At 45.0% G+C, this 20,694-nt stretch overlaps 2 protein-coding genes across 3 annotated transcripts in view; one reads left to right on the forward strand and one right to left on the reverse strand.

Annotated features, from left to right (window-relative positions):
* Positions 1–20,694, reverse strand: part of LOC143901780 (uncharacterized) — a 66,716-nt gene that overhangs the window by 15,135 nt on the left and 30,887 nt on the right. For both annotated transcript variants that reach the window (XM_077414454.1, XM_077414374.1), the window contains exon 4: positions 18,489–18,635. The gene's annotated coding sequence lies outside the window, so the exon portion shown is untranslated. The remainder of the gene's footprint in view (positions 1–18,488; positions 18,636–20,694) is intronic.
* Positions 8,443–20,694, forward strand: part of LOC143901729 (uncharacterized) — a 41,025-nt gene continuing 28,773 nt past the window's right edge. Inside the window, exon 1 of the mRNA XM_077414246.1 lies at positions 8,443–8,854. The gene's annotated coding sequence lies outside the window, so the exon portion shown is untranslated. The remainder of the gene's footprint in view (positions 8,855–20,694) is intronic.

Consider the following 20,694-nt stretch of genomic DNA (forward strand, 5'->3'; position numbering starts at 1 on the left):
GACGATAGAATTGTAACAAGATTTTTAGATTTACGTAATTAATTCTTAACGTTAAATTTTTATTTTATTTGAATTAATTTAAATTAATACTTTACGAGATTGCTTTTTCTGTTCTTCTGCCAAATTGTTATCTTTATCAGATTTTTGGAAACGATTAGCGTGTTAACAGTTTTCTTAAAAGACGGAAGGCAAGGATGTTAAGGATACAATGCTTGCATCGCGCAAAGTTCCTTTCGGATGTTAAACGTCGAAATCGAAAGGGCGAAACAGCAGACTCCGCTTTGTTACAGCCTGATATACACAAAGACTCGGAGAGGTAGCCGCCGGAGTAGGGCGGTACGCGTCGGAATCAAACGGCAACCTGCGCATTGTGTGCCCGGAGAGGGCGAAGGAATTGGAAAAACGAGATGCGCACGGCACGTGAGCAAACGCAGCCACCACGACGCATGAAGACCTTCTCGAGTATCCACTTCGCGTCAAAGGGTCTGTCTGTCTTCCCCATTCGTTCTGTCTCACTCGAACGAACGTAGTAATCAAACCGCCCGCGCCCCAATGTCGTTTCCCTCCCCCTCGGCTCTTGTAAACAGAATCACCCTCTGAAAGGAGAATCAATTTTCCCGCGGGCGAAAAGGAGAGAGAGAGAGAGAGAGAGAGAGAGAGAGAGAGAGAGAGAGAGAGAGAGAGAGAGAGAGAGAGAGAGAGAGAGAGAGAGAGAGAGAGAGAGAGAGAGAGAGAGAGAGAGAGAGAGAGAGAGAGAGAGAGAGAGAGAGAGAGAGAGAGCGGCGGAAGGTTCGTATCCACCGGCGATTGGATTTGACGTTCTTCGTCCATTATCAATATTTGAATGATGCTTCAGTGAAGAATTGACGGAACTCAGGAATGACGAAGAGTGACGCGGAAAATGGTTATTGATTTGAATTTTGCGAGGCCTGCTGATATGTTTGTCGGCGATTCGCGGGAGATAATTTATGGTTTAATTTCCGGATCTTCGGCTACAACGCTGTATCGTGCTGTCGACTTGGCCCTATATAGGAAATTAATAACGCACGTCGACCGGGACAAGGTGACCGCCATGGTGGCGATAAATCAGGAGATGTTCAGCGACTAATCGCTATGTTAAAGTCTCATAGAACTTCAGTTTATAGTAGTACAGTAAAATAGTACGAAATTACTAAGAGCCGAGCGTTACCGAGCATAATTCCCTCATAAACGTCGAAATCAAATAGTTACACTCGGTCGAGCACCTAGACTTGAGCTCGAGGACCGAGTAAATACACCTAATTTCGAACGTGCTCCATTCGGGATAACTATGACAATCATCCGCCATAATTTATGACTTGAGTTCAGGGTCGCGTGGCGGTAGACGCATTGAAAGGTAAATTTTTGTATTTTTCATTTCCGACGGGAAATGTACATACTTGACGAAACTGGAGCGTGTCAAAGATGGAGAAATGACGTGCAGGTCGCGTTTCAGTGCATCTCACCTGGTATTTACTCCAAAATCCGATGTCACAAGCAGGTGCGATGAATTCGAAAATATATGCATCAGAGAGGATGCCATCTCGAATCGTTTCGTCATACATTCACGAAAACCTTCCGCCTTCCTGCCTTTCTTCCATACGCCCGACATAGCGAGGATTTACTCTCTTATGCCGGATTTCGAATGCAATGTGATGTCATTCTTCTCTGAGAGCGCGTATGCGCCCACGCATGTGTGCCCGATGTCTCCCATTGTAATCCAACCTGCCAGTATCAGTCGAAATCAATGAGACCCGATGAGACAGCTGCGAGCTAAACAGGAAAGCCTCGGATTATGCCGTCCCTCACAAGAATCCAATCACCAGTAATTGATATTTGATTCAACGCGCAAACATTTTCTGACGTGCCATTAAATTGTTTTGCAAGCCTGTGATTGTATATGAATCTTTGAAATATTTCGCTAAATGGTTTTTATGATTGCTTGATAAGCTATAGAGAAAGAGAAAGAGAAAGAGAGAAAGCGAGAGAAAAGGATAACATGGTAGAAATATTATGAAAATAACAAAAAAAAAAGAGAAAAATCGTAAATGGATATTCGGCGATCTGGCTTCCGCTTCCTGTCATCTACCCTCTCACGTATGACGCGAGTCACCCCTAAATCTGTAGCTCAGTTTGAGATTAAAGTCATTTTTCATATCGTGACCGCGGTGTTTCAACCGGTGACACACGAGAAATGGAATATTTAAAATAATGGAACCAGTTAGGGAGACAACAGAGGAGATTAAGTTTTTATTATTGATAAAGCTAATAAAAAAACATATAGAAAATATTGAATAAAAATTTATAAAAAATTAATAGAAACTGTTTGTCATAGAAATCCGAGATCATATTGTTTAGTCGTATATTTATTATAACATTAACATAGGTTCTTCAATTTAATAATTCTAATAGTTTCCTGCATAGGTAATCGTATTTTAATAAAAAAATTAATAAATAAAAGATCGCTTTTGGGGTATAATGTCGCAACGCTTTTAATTTAGCTATCTAAAATCAAAGTCCAAGTCTCGGTCAATTTTTTTCTAAATTGAATATTCGGTTATTAGCAAAGTACTTTCTCCCTTCACGTAGCCGGCATTAATATTTATTGGTCCATTTGCGAGAAGCAGCGTCGAACAGACGCCGGACGTATTACAACGCGGGAGAAGATTCGATAAACTTCAACTCCAATATCATTGTCTTCCCCGTGAAAAAAATTTATTCGCTGAAAAGAAGATTTGAGAGAGGAATAATTTGCAAGCGTGTGCATTGTGGGTGTACTCTCTCCGCGCCGTCGGAGCTCCCTGGATGCTTTAAAAGCATCATCGTCCCATGCTCTCCGACCAGCCCTAGCAACGCTATTGATTTCCTACATCCCCTGCGAGAACTATCTCGCAGAATTTACCCTCTTTCGTGGAAATGCGCCCTGCAAGATCATGATACTCTCGTACACCGTGCAATAAAGCATCCGTTAATACGAGCCCATCATATAATTCCGCTTTAATAACATGAGAAAGAAAAACTTTAACGATGATTACAAAAGAACTGTACTCGAGACTTTCTCATTTTACGTTTTCAGCTTATAGATTTACGTTGCGAGTTTGTTATGTCGTTATCCGACATGACGCGAATAATTTCTACGATAATATCACAAACTCCTTATCTACATTTCCCGCAAAGTGAATGTAATATATGTAGTGAACAATGCCTACAAGGCGGAACGATTCGGAGTGACATTTCCGTCGTGCACTCGCCAATGCAATATTTGAGAAATCCATACGGTCGGATAAGTTTGACATGATTCCGCAAAATGCACTCCGTGTATTGAAATTTATTTTTACCTCCTACCCCTATAATTGACAGCGATATGCGGATCTGCAACATTGCGGAAATAGCATCGGGCCAGGTCACGTTTGCCATCAGACACAGAGTGAAAAATTGTAAAGCGAGCCACGAAATCGATGATAATGCAGACGTCGCGAACGCGAGACGTTTATTCTTACTCAGAATCTGAAATACGTATTCGCGATAGCACGTGCGCTGCGGGGACGCATGACCGTTTTTCGCGTTATTTCAACGTTGGCAGCGTGCTCTGCGTCGTGATGTCAACGGCGAAACGGGTCCAGGAAGAGAAGTCTTCCGTCATATTCTACGTGCATCGTGGAAACCTGACGCAATCGCAAAATATGGGTACGTGTAATTGTATTGTAAATCTAATGTGTACGTGCATGTATGAACGTTTTAAATAAAATAAATATCGATACAGTTTTATCTTTCTTCTCAAATATTTAAAGAAATCGTCTGAATCGTCCATTTAAAATTCTTTTATTCCTTTCAACTTGTCAATCTTGAATGATATCTTAATTTAATAAAACAATGCCTGTATAATCCAACGTTTTCTTTAAACTATCAGTAAAATTATATGAAAAATTAAAATTTAAATATAAAATAAAGATTTGAATACAAAAGACGTAAGAAACCATACGTATTACCCAACACTCAAATAATTTTCTCTTTTCCTCGAAATAGCGGCTCGTGTCATTTTGTGACGCTCTCAATCGACGTTGATCTCAACTGTTCGCTTATTACGCGTTTCAAATGGGGTGAATCGCAAAGCGGTATTGGAGTCACCGTCCACCTCGGGATCTCGCTCGAGCGCATACGTTGCAGGGCGTGAAAATATTGTACGGTGCGCTTATACATAAATTCCGATGTTTACGGTCTATCGAGGAATACTGCTCGCGAACCCAGGCGGTGACATCCCCGTCGCACGCGCACGTGTGCACACCGATGTTCGCGCTTCCGCCTGCACACGTACGCTCCCGTAAAGAGTCCGGCAAATATATCGCCGGGTTTACACGCGACGGCGACGACTTTACCGGAAAACCGCGCCCGATCGTCCCGTTCTCCCCCTCCTCCCCCCCAGGGTCCTTTTTCTCGCTCTAGTATCGAGTCGGCCAGGAGGTCCGCATAATATCTCCATTTGCCGAAGCGACGATGTGCGGTACCGGCCGCACGTTTATTTACGAGACGGGCGTCGCAGTTAAATCGCAGATAGCAACGCAGATTTGCCGCGCCGACAACAACGGTGTCTCTCGCCGCGCCAGGAAGAGACTCCTTTAGAACCCTGATGGCCAGGACAAGGAGAAGAAAGGGAGTGCGCGCGGTCGGCACAAGTCGAGGACTCGCGCTGACTACGCGCGGTTGTAATATCGCGGTTGACCTATCCGTCCGTGAGAGCCGCTCTGCAATTCCATCGGGAACGGGATTGCGCCGACAACTCGCCGGTGAATCGCGCGGTGTCGATACGTAACGTCCGACGAACGGAGTCGCCAAGTTCGCCGCACGGCAAATGTCGCAAGGCCGTTCGTCGACTTGTTGCCCGCTCCGAGTAATATCGAGGGACGCGTCTCGGCGAGCGCGCGCTCGCGGCTGGTTTCTCTCTGTGGAATACTGAGATAAGGTGCATAATCCAATCGAGAAGAGAAGTTATACTTAGGTATTTCTCAAACTTGTCAATCTTTAATATGTTTCACATCACACATTCTTTTGCTTTGGAAATAAACAAAGATTATTTTTCTTTAGTAGAATTAGATATAACTAGATAGTTTTAGAAAGAAAACGGTTTAACAGATTGAAAGTTTTATTATATTACATAAAGAAATATAAATATTTTTTCATTATAATCTTTGCTGTAGAATTAAATTTAGAACGTTGTAAAGTTACTGGTGGATTTCAAGATAATTTCGTTTCAATGTCGAATACATTTATGGTTATCGTGTACCGTTGCATACTATTATGTTGCATCAGCCTGAATTTTCAACCTTATGCTAAGTGCAGTCTACGCATTGTGTCAAAATGTGTGATGTGTTAGCGACGCGATGACAAAAGCGACATCCTTTTCGGTCTAATTAGATAATTTCTATGTGAGATAGCGGTTTGTGTCTTAATTTGGATGGCAATAAAGTCAATGGAATTACCGTCAATGTGATGCCCACGACAAATTCATTTCACATTTACGTATAAACGACTCGATCGAACTTGAATTTTACGGTCCCCGTCGATAATCTTGGTATGAAGCGCACTACGACCGTGATACCTGCATCCGTGTTGCTCTAAACCGTCGACAGACGCTTTCTGCGAACGAGTCAACGTTACGTCATGTGAAAATTTTAAAATTATTGTGACCATTGATATATGTATAATTATTATAGAGAAATGGTAAAAAGAGGATGTCAATAAAAGTTTTGCGCATTTTCATCAATCGCGAATCTCTTCAAGATTCTGATCATCATAGCTCCATCACAATATATGGAGGTAAGACGCAACGATTGTCCGACATGTCGCGAGCGTATCAAAAAGGTCGGAGAGAGGAAGGGAACAATTTCACCCCGCGCGGCGGTGGACGAGGGAGAAAGTGTAACCGATCTTCGAGAGCTCGAAATCGAAAGTAATTTCCTCGGTCTCGCTCTTTCTTTGCCTCCTTTCTCCTTTCTACAGAAGCCCACGATCATTCTTTCTCCCTGACCGAGATCCAGGTCAAGTTCACTGTCTGTGCTCGACAGTGTTTTTCTCTCTTTCTCATTTCACTTTCTCCCCTCTCGTCACCCTGCTCAGCGCCCGTCCGCTCTCTCTCTCTTTCTCTCTTTTTCTCTATCTCACTTTCTCTCTTCTTGGTGGTACACTGCTCGATCTCCGCTCTCACCGGCGCTTATGCAAGAAGCATTATGCCATCGGCGGCAATTTCATTCGTACGTCGTGACTCCGACAAACGCGGTCGCGGTGAGTTATTATGTCAGTGTCAATGGCACCGATCTTGGAAGAGAAAGATCCCCGGATGGTTAGCGAGTACCAGTTTCGTCGTGCGCACGGTTCGCTGAACCGAATTCCCCTCCCTTGGCGTTCGATGAGCCAAGGTGAACCAAGGTGAGTCGAGGTGGATACATCATCTCAGATATCTCTCGCAAGGTACATCGCGCAGGGCTCCGCTGGCTCCGATGCTTTACGGCTGCACTCGTCTACCCGATGAACTCCTCTCCGTCGTAAATATGGACGATGCACTGTGTACGAACGTACGTACGAATAGCGGCTGGAGAGGAGGGACAATGTCGGTTAACTTCCTGGACATCGCCAAGGTTTATCGGCGAGCACCGACAATTAACGATCGCCCGGTTGTTGAGAGAATTTTTGTATGTTTTCGAAGAGGAATGTGATGCAAATATCTTACAAGGACGGAAGATATACATAATTGGATAAATTACGTACGAAATTATACTGAAGGACGCTGTGTCGAATATCGAATAATTTTTCGAGGTACGTTTTGTTCGAAAAGAAAAATAAAACGCGATGGTATATCTTGCGCCGTTAGGATAACTTTGCATAGTAATTACGCACGCGTATCAGTCTTATAATCTATAAATCTGATAAATGGACTATCGATTTGCAATTAGATAAACGCGCGTAATAAATTGCTTTACATATACGTTCCTTCTAATTACATTCTTGATGAGATCATCTTTAAAATCATCCTTTCGCAGAACGTGGCTGGGATTCTGTGTATTTTATCAACCTTTATGTGGTCGATTAATGATCGCACGGAAAGAGAAGAGCCGGGGGAACGATTCACGGGAAATAACGTTACTTCTCCGTGATACACACGAGGTATCCCATGTAAAAATCGATCAAAAGAAGCGCGTCTTGTCTCACGACGGGAATGAATGGAGGAGGTAGAAATTCGGTGAAGATTTCACCGTAAGATTTTTTTCTCGGAACGAACGGAGAAGAGATTTTTGGCCCAGCTGCGAGCTTACCGTCGCGTGTGCTCAACGATGTAAAGGATTGATAGTGAGTCAGCGGATTGAATTTCTGATGGCATTGACCAACGTTTACGTCAAATTCCCGGATAAACTTTAACGTAATTTTATTCTGCTTTTCGATAATATATAGTCGAGTCACGGTAGTAAAAGAAAATTAAATATAATCAATTCAAATATGTAATACTAAATGCTCGAATTTATTTGGAGAAAGCTTTAATAAATTACAAAAATTAGTCGATACTTTAAATTTTAATTACTTTCTGATCATTTCTCCTCTCGCGCTGGCATCGCATCTCAACTTCCAAAAACTCGAAGAACGAGCGTCACGAGCGAGAGGTCGCACAACAGGTACACTCGCATCGACGCGCGTAGCGCTAATGCGCGTATCTGCGACGGGCGTAATCCGCCGTTTCTGGCGTTTATGCGCACTCGCGCTTGCGCATCGTTGCGGCGCGGCGACCGACGGGTGTTCCTCGTCGTGCGGCTCCTCTTCGGTTCACGGTCCATTCGCCGATGACACCTAATACGTATACCAGGACAATCCGCGCGCGTTCATTCGCGAGTCGAACAGCTAAGCCAAGGATGCCGTTGAAGAGAAAGCACCGGACAAAAGGGATACCCTTCCATCCCGCGGCCGATACCCAGGACGTTACACGCGTTAGTCCTGCGAACATGCCGTTGGTGGTCGAACGCTGAGAAAAAAGGAAAGAGGGAGGACGAAAAAGAGAAAGATGAGAAGCACAGTTGGAAGGAGGGGAGGGAGAGGCTGGCGCGAGCAAGAGGTAACGTGAGAGAGGAAGAGAGAGAGAGAGGAAACGAAATAGAGTAGGAGAGGAAGTGTGTACGTGAGAGGGAGCGAGAATGGAAGGAAAAAGAGAGGATGCTCTCTCCGGTGTATAGCCTGCGGGTACACATCTCCTCGCGCTGCTCCCCCGCCAATCCGCGCGCGCGGCGTGGGGCGAGTTTAAGGTAGGGGGCCGCACGACGCGCACGGCGGTGGTGGCGGTGGTGCGCTGCGCTGCGCTGCGGTGGCGGCGGCGGCGGCGGTGGCGGTGGCGGTGGCGGCGGCGCGGCTGCCAAGGTATTTAAGGTACCGTGAACCGGCGGCGCACGAGTAGTTCACTTCTGTTCGGTGTGGTGTTGCGGTGATTTTGAGGGATCAGCTAAAGAGAGCGAAAGAGAGAGAGAGAGAGAGAGAGAGAGATAGAGAGAGCGAGAGAGCGAGAGAGCGAGAGAGAGAGAAGGGGGGTGAGAGAGAGAGAGAGAGAGAGAGAAGAGAGAGTAAATTCTTACGCTCGCATACGCTCGTCAAGGGTGCGAGAGAAGAGCCCGGGTTCCCTTTAAAAGACAATCGTCGCATCGCGGCTTCGGAGCAAGCACGTTAGTTTTACTGTAAATCTGCCGGTAGATTCGCGTCCGACACGGTGCGAAATAACTAACTAAATCGACCGTACATCGAGAGGGGATCACGTCGCCGCATCGAGCCGTCAGGGTCGTCCGCCGTCGACGACCGTGCTGGATAGGTAAGTGATCACGAAGAGTATACTTAGTGCCGGTTTTCTCCCTGCACGGCCGGTCGGCCGAGGGTGGATAAGTGATGAAGCGGCTTGGTCGCGCCTCCTTCAATGACACCAAGTGATCAAGATCAGTGATTCGGTTGCACGCGGCTGTGACAGGCCGCGATAACGACATGATCGTTGTGATCGTCGTCGACGTTTGTCGTCGCCGTGGATTTTAAGGACTGTGATGATGTGCACCACCAAAAGAATGTCCCGATTCACAAGTGATTCCGAGATGAAAGGAGAGATTTAAGAATTTGCACACGGAAATTCGGATGTTCCGTTTTCGAGAGGGGTAATAGTGAAATAACTTTGTTGCACGGAAAATCTTTCTGCACTTTGTGTTGCCGTGATTAGAATTCGTTTATCACGCGCGATTGATTTGTCTTAGAAAACACATGAAATTTGTTACGAGGATTAGGAAAGATTGCACAATTTTTGATAGCAAATTTTTAGATATTTACAGAACGTCCTTTTTACTTTTTGAAAAATACTTTCGTTGCTTTTGCTGTACATGTGGAATCATAAAGTAACAATCAATTTTTGTTGAATATTTCACTTACATAAATACGGTTGTTTCATTAATATATAATCAGCAAGAAACGATCGACCAAATTGATTGTTGTACATCGATTCTTAGATGAATAAGAAAATATCACGGGAATAATTTTTTTTCTCACTTCGCGTGAAAATGGACCGAGAGTCAAACCAAAAAGAGCGGTCCGTACCGCCTAAATAATTCAAGGCGGCGGCGGCGTACAATAGGTATGCGTGTCGATCTGCAACCAGCGAAGGATAATCAGACGTGCACGAACGCTTCGTACAATTACGAAACGATGTTTCAATACTGAGCCAAACATCAATACGTGAATACCAAGGAAACACCTCCGTTCAAATCCATAGAATACACCAGGATCTTGGGCATCCGCGATATCCGGAAGATCATGCGGGATAGTCGCGAAACGGTGCAACGAAAACAACGAAATTACAATCCATACAGTCGAAACAAATTATATTTCGTACAAAATTTATTTGAGCGAGATCAATTGCAAGTTTTCTGATCAAACTTATGAATAATAACGTAAATATTCTGAAAAATTAGAAATTTTTTCGAAACCCTGATCGAACTCGTCGCAGTTTGTGCCTCTATATGGAATCAAACAGCCGAAAGTATATCAATTTTTCTAAACGACACTATTCGGGGAGAATTTTAAAACAGGCCGCGCGGTCCTACATAATGAGTCATAGAAATGGGGATCGGAATAATGGGTCCGCGTGCGAGAGAGCGGCACACGATAACAGAGACGAAAAATGCAAACTAGAGGAATCTACGGAGACCCCTCCTCCTCCTCTTTGTACGTCGTCGGAGTAGACCGCTTAGGCGTTCTTTCCGATGATGATGGAGAGAGACACGCGTGAATAAACGGGACATTCCTACGGTGGATCGAATTCTCCTCTCAATCTCACGGAAACCATGACGGTGACGACGACGACGACGATCACGGCGACGACAACCATCGGCAATGCTGCATGACGCGGCGCCTCGCGCTCGAGCACGTGCAACCGCTGTTGCTGTTACGTTCGCGGTCGATTGTTGCTATTTTCCTGGACGGTGCGCCGCGATCTCGTCGTTCGCGAAGCAATCTTGCTCCACGCAAAAACGAACGGTCGGCAAGTCCGTCACGGTCGACGTGCGTCCGATAGCTCGCCTATCGCGTAACGATCAACGGGCGTGATATATTAAATCGCATTTCAACGGAAACGCGAGGTTTCTGCGATGAACAGTTAACTCTCTGCATATCGACCATAATAACGCTGCGATTCTCGTAGCCAAGTGCGATGTTGCGTTCTAATACACAGTACTAGTTATATAGGAGGCTTACAATATCTGCGTCGCTACCGTAACTTTTTGAACGTTAGAAGTAATGTTTCTTCAACGATTTTATTCTCGCTCTTTATTTCTTAATGTATGACTGAACGTTAACTAGAAAATTGCATTATTTATATGTCGTGGAAAGCTTTTTCCACGCTACCAAGTCATTACTTTGGCACTATATTTATTTGAAATTCAGTCACTAATTTGTTTAACTAAATTAATTAAAAATTACCAAGTTGTGAAAAGATTCAACGTCTGAGAAAATTTTGCTTGTAAGGAAAAATGGATTCCGCAGAATCCATATATAAAGGGAAATACCGGGAATACGCTACAAAGTACTCATTATTGAACGTTAATTAGGAAGATCAACCTGTGTCTACAACGATGGTCGCGCGCTTGTTACGTAGAACGACGAAAATGAAACGTGTTAATGGAGTGTAAATAAGAATCGTGTCTCGGCAGACACGCGATCTTAGGAAGGGCAATAACCGGAGAGAGAATCCGAAGTTTGTTGGTCCATAGATAGACGGTGAGAGCGTCCTTAAGCCGCTGAATGATTATTTTGCGATCAGCCCACAAGCCAGCAGTGCTGAGTCGCGCAACTTCTCGACAGGACATTCGCTATTTCCTTTCCTTAGTACTGTTATCCACATACTCGATGCTTTGACTAAGATTTTGCTGGTTCATATTTTTTTTATACATTTTTTTATTTCATAACATTTGATTAATTACATTTTATTCTGATGAGTGTAATTTTTCACTCGACAAGTCTGTCTTTTAAATAAATTTTCCTCGCTTTTTTATTTACATTATATTTAATCGTAAACAATCATCTTACGAACTAAATAATAATTTGTAAAATTAAAGTTTATGAAATGAATTAACGGTTCACGATTTTTTCCGTCGGATTAATAAAAATAAAATCACGCAGATTATCACACCTAAAATATATCGAGGTCTTAATGGTATCATTAAATTCTCTGCGAAATGTCGTACGTGTCTACGTCAGGCCCGCTTTAGATTCTCACTTGACCGAAAGCTCGAATCGCATATTCACGAAACGGTAAAAATGAGAAAGGCGAACGGTGTGTGCCGAAGCAATGTATTCGTCATGAGCACACGCTACAATAAGTTTCAAAAGGACGAGGCGCGTGTCGGATCGTCGCCGTCGTCGGACTTTGAATGACGGACGCTTCACGTGACTCTCAAAGCGATCGATCGTATGAGCGTATTGAGCCGATAATCTTCCCGATAAACAGTGTTGCGGATAAAAAAAAAATAACAACAACGGGAGACGCTTGGACGGCCGTCGGCCTCCAGTTATAAAAGAACAGCGCGTTACAAACAACGTGTATAAAAATACCGAGTTATACACATCTATATAGGCTCGCTCCTATAGCGCGTGAAATGAGCTCGCGGATTCAATCGCACGCATCAATTCTTCGGTCACGTAGGACAATACCGTAGAAATCGGATGGTTTTGCTGAATTTAGTTGATACTTTGGGAAATCGATCAAAGTCCTGGGACGTTGACCCGCAGCTCTGTGCAGACGAGACGAAATAGGAACGTGCGAAAATACCATTTGGAAATTTGGTATTGCAAAATGCACTCGGTATGTGTGTGTGTGTGTGTGTGTGTGTACCTTCGATCAATAAATCGAGTTGGACATTCAGTCGTGAAATATGAATGATAAATTATCGGGTTTCTGTTATCCGCACAACGAGGTGTGACACTGCTTCAGACACGCAAGAATTTTGAGCATCACGTACGAGAGCCGTGCTCTATCGGCTGTCGCGGTATCACAGACGCGACACTGCTTCTAGTACGCTCGCGGCAGTCATTAAATATTATTACGCGAAACACTTGTCCATTCTTCTCGACGTTTATCAACGGTATTTTTTTTCCTTTTTATTTCGCCCATTGACGTCCGAATGGTTTCTCTCTCGTCCGATCGAAATATCGCGAATGCGCGTCCGGTCGAGTACTTTTTTATTCCGCGTGTGTTCGACCGTTCTTCGATATCGAATGCGGTTTATGACTTCTGTCCGGTAACCAGTCATGTACTCGATAAAAATCGGCTACTCGGTCTCGGCGAGATCGGAGAGAATTTCAATGCGCGCACGAATCGCGCCCCACGCCACCTTGGAACCCGTCCCACGTATAATGCACGATCTCACGAACGGTTTTCAGGACGCTAATCGGCATATAGGCGCGGTTTGATTTCCCCGTTCACATTCAATATCATTTTTTACGCTTCGTGATTTTTTCGTGATTACGATAAAGTGTTAAGTAAGTACGTAATTAATGCTAGACCGAGGAATATTCGAATTATAATCAACAATGTATTATAATAAAATGTATGAAGAAAATATGCGAGAAAAATTATTGTATACTAAAAAGTTATAAGCTTCTATTTTTTTGTAATGGTTATATTACATAAAATTATTCTGCAATACGCTATTTATACGCTATTAAAAAAAGATAATTTATATAATAATTTGGAAAATCTGTTTAAACATATAATTTAAAAAGAGACGTATATATTATACATAGATATAATATGTATGTATGCATTGATTAACTAATATGCTAAACGATTATGCAGAGTACAATTTTTTAAAGAAGTAAACATAAGATACGTGGAGATAAATGTCATATAAATGTCATATAAAAGTGAAAAGTCATATCGCTTGGGAGGTCATGCACATTCGAACTCAGTTACGCGGTCGAAATATTTGAGAAATACTTTTATTTCGGCATAAACGAAAATAAAGGTAACCCAATTTGCGTTGTGGGTTTTATTTTTTCTTCTTTCAGCGAACCTGCACCGTTGGCCTAGTTCCGCTAATAATATAAGAGTACCTGTCGGCCTGTGCGTCGGTCGACCGTCGGAATTGTCATCGGCAACTGGTCGGTGACCTGTCTGCGTCTCTCTTCTTCGCGACACGCGCCTCCTCCGTTCCTTCTTTCGCGGCCTGTCCTTTCTCCTTGTGAATCAGCATGCAAACAGGGACAGGAACAGGTCGCGAATACGAGTGCACGCGACTCGCCGATGACTTATCCGCCAAATAATTCGTAACATCCGCGTCGACCTAGTAGCGATGATTTATGAGTGGGACGACAGCGTGGATAGACAGTGCAGGTATACTGCTACCGAGCATACTAACGAATACCACATAACCGTAAGATATGGGCCGATATACTATGTTAACTATGTGGATCGTCGCAGCTATCAGTGGCCTGTTAGCAGGTTGCCGCTGGTGTGTCTGCTCATATCGAGCACGATTACTCTCTCACGACTATACTTGGTAGAGGTGGGTTAACGTCTGCTCGATATCGAGAATTAATCTCCATTGGTAATCGGTTTCTTGTATGGTAACGGTAAATTATCCGTCCAGGGGCGTTCAGCCACTGCGCTCTCGCTGTTCACTGTTCACTCTGTTCTTGATTATCGTCGTGGGGTTTGTAATTAACCGGTTAATTCGCTATGTGACACGATCATATTATCGCGACGTTCAATACGCGTGAATATCCTGAAGAAACGCGAAAAATAGAGAAAAAGAAACATACAGATTTAGCCGCCGAAAAAGTAGAGCGTGACTGTGACGCACGGGAAATCCCCGCAGAGCGCTGTCACTATAATACTAAACGCTCGTGGTCCTCGCCTACCTACAACTTCCTACGATTGTTGTCAGAATATTCGCACGATTATCTCTTGCGAGGCAAATGAGATAGATATCCCGGAGAGCGAGCTAATCGAAAATGATGTAACGAGTCACGTTCTATTTTCTTCCCTAACTACTCGCCATTTATAGATTGAAAATGAGAAAATCATGAAATTTGTTTAATTAAGTTTTAGAGACATAGACATAGATAAAGAAATATCATTCGTAGTTTAATTAAAGAAATGTGCCAAACAAACATATTTTTTCAAGGAAAAGGCGATTTTAAATTCGTCGAAAAGCCGATTGTTTAAAATATTATTTGCGAATTTGGGTAATTTTTTTCTTTTTGATTTTACGAAAATTGCTTGCGACGCTCTCTCGCACGCAACTTAATTAGTATCATTTGTCCTTGACGAAGGGGATGATTCGCGACAACCCCTCACTTTTAACTTTCTTGAGCGGTTGCTCGTTCACGTGGAAAGAGGAATTGTCGCTTAACGAGCACAATCGTTAATCGTCCGCGTGTAGTATACAGGCGAAAGTCGCTCGACCGTGAAGAACGAACTCTGGAACTCGTGGCGTTGGTACCCTCGATTTATCTATTCTGGTATACGCGACGGAGCCACGAGCGTCGCTGCGCGTGACGGCCATTCCGAGATTAATAACGTCGAAGAATCTCACCTTCTCATTCTGCCTCTCATTGGCGAGTGGAGCCTCCACGGTTTCGCCGACTCCTTCACCGCCGCGGCGCGGCGGACAACGAAGGAAGAGCAGAAAGGAAAAAAAAGGAAAAGAGAAAAAAAGGACGAGGAAAAGGGGGCAAGGGAAGAGAAGGGCAGGGAGGAAAGGGGGAGGGAGCAACGGGAGGAAATGCCGGCCTAGTGGAACACGATCTTACCTTGATGAAGACCATTTACGGAGTCTTGTAATAAGATAGTAACAGACTGCAGCTCCTCCTCGATCGTTCTATCTCGAACGTATGAAGAATAGCAGCTCACCTTCTTCTCTCGTTTGCTCTTCCGTTCGTTTCCTTGTCCTCTGCCGCGCTACGCCGCGCGCCGCGTCGTTCGGCCTGTTCGCTCATTCTTTCTCTTTCACTTGTTTTGTTCTATTTCGCTTCGTTTCGCTACATTTTCTAGCCTTTCCCCGGTAGACCGCGTCCAGCTGGTGGCCGCGGTGCGCGCAACGCCGGCTGGAACTCGGTGGGGTTTCCAGAGGGATATTGAGGTAGAGAGGTTCGCGAGAGAGACTCTTCCGGGTTTCGCGTGGAGGGCGACGCGAAGCACGACCACCGAGATGCCGAACCGCATCGGGCTGATCCAAACGTTGCTACAATATCAATGTAACTGGTTCGTTTTCAATTGCAGGCACGCACTCGAGGTAACCATAGGTACATATCACAGCAATGATCCCTCGTCATAATTGAGAATCATTGAGGACGTACCTAGCGATTGCTCGAGGTCTTCTGAGATCGACAATCGTCATAAGGATATGAATCCCACAATGATCGTTAAATCATCCAGGATATATCTCCAGCAACGATAGATATCAAGCATACTTCTGATCATTTTTACGAGATATGGATTTAATCTTCTTCGTTATTAGCATATTGAGTAGTTATTAAGCTAAGACGGTAGCGTCAGTGGGACAAGAACTAATCGGGATAAAACCAGTCCGTCACGTAGCGTCCGCGCTACTTCGCACCGCAACTTAACGACGTGTCGTTTCGTGGGTGTCCCCGGCGGCGATTATCGTCGTTCCGAGGCTTGACAACGTACGAGCCTCGTCGACAGGATTTGTCGTCCCGCGAGCCCGCCTCGGAGCTATAGGCCTGCAACCGGCCAGAAGTCGGCGGAGATCATATCTCGCGTCTACACCGGGTAAGACAACTCCACAGGCAACTGGCGCTGGGTGGCTGCTCCTCGTGGTCCGCGTGGCCTCGCATCCGGTTCGCCATCGTTATATTATTTCCCGTGTGCGCCTTGTCCCCCTGGACTAGAAGGTGATCTTTACTGGCGTGTAGCCGGGTGAACTGGCAGCCTCTCTAGCGCACTATTTATTTATACAGAGAAGCGAAGGTGATCCCTTGCACCTGGGCATAGGTCACAATGACGTTTCGCTGTACGCCTTGAGCACGAGCCGAGCATGGTCGTCACGCTCTTTTACTTCATCGATCCTTCGACACCTGAGGCCGCAATGGCCGCATACGCGATTGTATCTTTGATACGCTCGAGAGCTTGATTCACGAGGAGTCTCTTGTGAAGCTTTCTTAATTATTTTCGATTTTATTTAACGGCAGAAAATGCTCGTTTGCTCTCGCGAGCTTTGCTCGAGTTATTTGTTCTTATGCTGTCTTTGTAAGATAATGTCATTATAAAACCTCGTTTAAAGTTTACCGCAGTAAAATAAATTTGATTGATCTCTTAAAGGAGAACCGAGAGAAAGAAATGATATATATAAAATAATATCCTGAAGAGTAATTTAATCTCCCGTTATGTGACCAGAGATTCACATTTTAGGAAAATAAATAAAAGTCGCGACATATACTCCAGACTTTCGCACACACTCGTGAGCGCTTCCTAGAAGTTAAGAATCGTTCAGCGATCGTCCTGCATTTCCTTGTACTGGTTTCCTAGTCGGGACGTCGCGTCGTGTCGGTCGATCTGGAAACCTCGTATAAGAAATCACTATCGTGACTCGCTAAGGCCATCGAGCGTGTTACTTCGGTAAAGCCCAGGCAGGCACAGATGCGCATGTCTCCTCCTGGCAGAGAATAGAATCACCGTTTCTTCAAACGCGCCTCCTGCCCTCGCGCTGTCCCGTCATTATAGTTCCTTCACCTCGGCATTACGTGGAAATCTGCACGCCGAGGTCACCCTCCGTGGGATTTTTCCGAATCATTTACCGTGGAAATATAGTATTTGACAAATCTGTAATTATAACGTTCTCGTAAAACGTCTCGCTGAGCAGGCGCGCTTTATCAAGTCCTCCTGCGTCTGTAATCGAAAAGGCGAAAGGAAGGAAGAGGAAGACGTTTGCCGGCGCTAAATACACTTCCACTGTGCGGCCGAAAGTCCGAAAGACTTTCCCATGGCACATTGGTGTTTGCCCAACGTCGATTCGCCCGCTAAGTGGCGTGGCACCCCGACTTGTTAAAGGACTCCGCTTTTCCGGTTCATACGATACAACGACGCTCCGCGCGCTGCCGCGTCGCGTCGCGCCGCGCCCAAAGCAAACTGGCTGTGTTTCAGGGATTCCGTGTAAACGGCAAGGCAAACAGGCGATGAACGCCTTGCGCGCCCGCGATGAACACCAGACTTGGAGAGTTTCCCCGATGTGTACACAGGCACGTCGAGGGCGAAGAAAAGAACTCCTGCTCCCACGCGCGGCAACTCGTTCACCGCTCGTTCGTCCGCTCGTCGCGCAGGGAGACACGCTGTTATGACTGCCATTATTATTGTAATTACTTCAGAACCCCTATCTACACGCAATGCACCGCGGCGCATTTGCATGAAATTCTGCGCTTCTGCTGGACGTAACCAGCATGTCGAGATAGGCTGTGTTTAAGAGAAGTAGCATAAGTAGGATAAAGGCTCGCATATACCTGCCGTACCAACGACGGCAAGTTTCATACGAAATGTAACCAGATTTCCAGATCTGTGCTCGAAAATATTAATTGTAAGTATACTCGAAGAATATACCGGATAGGACAAAATAAGCTATAGGATTAGCTAAGACAGGAGCTCATGAATTTATTCGTCCGGAAAATTATCACGGTAATAACCATAGGCGTGTCCGGTTCGCGGGCCGCTTTTACTGTTTTCTCGAGGAATTATGGGACGCAGTCCATGAAGCCCGTATACGCTTCGCATCGCGACGTTATCGACATCTGCTGATAATTATTACACTGTACGGAACTGACATGTTTATGTCACGTCGGCTCGTTATATTTGGCAATTATTTGCCACATAAATCAGGGATCTACGTACGCGCCCGGCAATTTCCGCATTCGATCTTGCGGCGCGAGCGTGTCGGCAAATATTTGCGATTACTTACCCGCGGTCATTCGCGCTTCATGTTCCTCGGTACTTCTCCTGCCTGGGTCCTCCCATTATACTCGGTTGAGATTCGAGAAGACGTTAAGATACTCTCTCGAGAGTGCTATAAGATAATCCACCATCCTCGGAACGTCCAATCGACATTCTGTGAAAATATCGAAGGCTACACATAGTACACATACTCGATGTACGTACAATCGTACAAGTTTATCATTCCACAAAGTTGTATAATGTTACGATCAAAATAACATCCAGAAAAAAATTATTTTACGTGCAACATAATGTAATTATAAGCCATCGTAAAATGATAGAGCGCTTATGAAAATAAATTCTCTCTTCCGGAGTACATATTCGATCTTATACTCCGTACGCGTCACCTAATTTAGAAGAATGACGATGGCGAATTCCATCTATAGCGGTGCCACCGACAACCCTTTTTACATATATTTAATGTTTTTTTTTCTGCCCGAGAGAATTATCATACCATTTTGCCACGCCGCACGCTATTTGGAGTGATTCGCGATCGCGTTGGCCGAACCTCGCGGCAGAGCTTCTCATTTGATAGGTGCGAAATGATGCCTAACCACAGAGAGGCCTAACATCAACGATAGATTGATGGTAGCGTTGGGCTACCAAGGCGATGAAAGCTCGCGCTCGCGAGAGCAGCTCGCCGTGATGCGTTAGAATACAGAGCAGCCGCGACGGCAGCGGCGTTGGCATCTCCTGATGCCTGGCTACGCCAAAGGACGGGGAATGTCGGTACCGCTGTACCGCTAGTTTGCATAATAATTAATCACCGGTGCTCCTCATAACGGGCGATTTCCGCCGCTCCTTGAGATTGTAGCTAGGCTACGGCAACCAATAATATCGCGGCGGTGGCGGCGGCGGTGGCGGCGGTGGATAGCGGACGAACCGGCTCTTAGCGAAAACCCGAACAACGGAGGAAGGAAGAGAGATGCATCGACAGCCGGCGCGGGAATAATCAAGCATTAACCAGTACATCCGTGCGGCGTTCGATTAGGATCGAGGATGATCCCCGTCATCTCTGAAAGGAAATCGGCGAACGATTAACAGAACGGAAAGATAGCGGGCACGCAACATATCTCGCGCGGAATTGCGCTCCCTTTATTCACGAAGCGCCTCGGACACGTTTATAGATTTCTCTCTCGAGAGGAATAAGAATGGAAGTGAGAAAGGGTACCCCAGTTTGCTTTTTCGTGCGCCTTAGGCTCAAAATGTATGTTACATTAACGCAGTTCATTGAGCAACCACGCCTTCATTTGGTGTCAGAGTTAGATCCGGAGCATTGTTTCTTCGTCGGGCTTTAAGAGAGATTCCTTATCGTTATCTACCGCACGATATATCATTCGTTTATCGCTATCGGGACGGCATTCGATACAACGAGCGTAAAATAGAATACATGCGGGATTAATCGTATTTCATTCCGCCGGGGGTTACTGTTAGCAGGATGTACCGGTTCCTCCGTTGGTGATATTACATATACGTTTGATTAAACGGCCACGATTATGTTCCTACGATAATTAAGTGGGTACCGTTGTTGTTCGGAATCTCTGATCGAAGATATTGTTCTTACCGTAATTATACGATGGCGCGTTACATATTCATCGATGCAATGCCGTAACGCATACTCGTTTTGAAATTTTGCCCACGACTGAGAGTGTGCAAAAAAATGATCGCAACGCGCGATGCGATTAACGTGTCTGGACGGTATCCGAAGATGCAAAAAAATTCTAATCGAGATTCATCGCGTTGGAATTTTCGACTGGTCCATTAAATCGCGTGCCTTTCCAAGAATCTATTAACTCAAACTTGGTCCAGCCCAACGGCCATTATCACGGGAGTATCATACTGAATTATGCGCCTTGCAGACGAGCACGAGATGCTGTTTTGTTGGGGGAAGGGTGTGTAATTGATGGGCTTTAATGGGCTGAAGATTATAACGTGCCGTGTTTTAATTACCGTGATCGTAGCGTGTCTTCTTGTTATTATGCGGCCTGATATGAACTGGCGCGATTAAACGCGCTCTAAACTTTATGATTACTCGCGACGCACTCTTCCTGCCAATAAATGTGACGGCGACACCATTCTGCTCGCCGCGATCTTCGATTAACGATTACTCTCCGCGGTAATAATTTACCACGCACATCAGCTCTCGATCTCGCGTGGACTTCTTACGTAGTAAT

Source organism: Temnothorax americanus, unplaced genomic scaffold (genome assembly GCF_048541705.1).
Source record: "Temnothorax americanus isolate GAGA-0224 unplaced genomic scaffold, ASM4854170v1 Scaffold1, whole genome shotgun sequence".
NCBI lineage: Eukaryota > Metazoa > Arthropoda > Insecta > Hymenoptera > Formicidae > Temnothorax > Temnothorax americanus.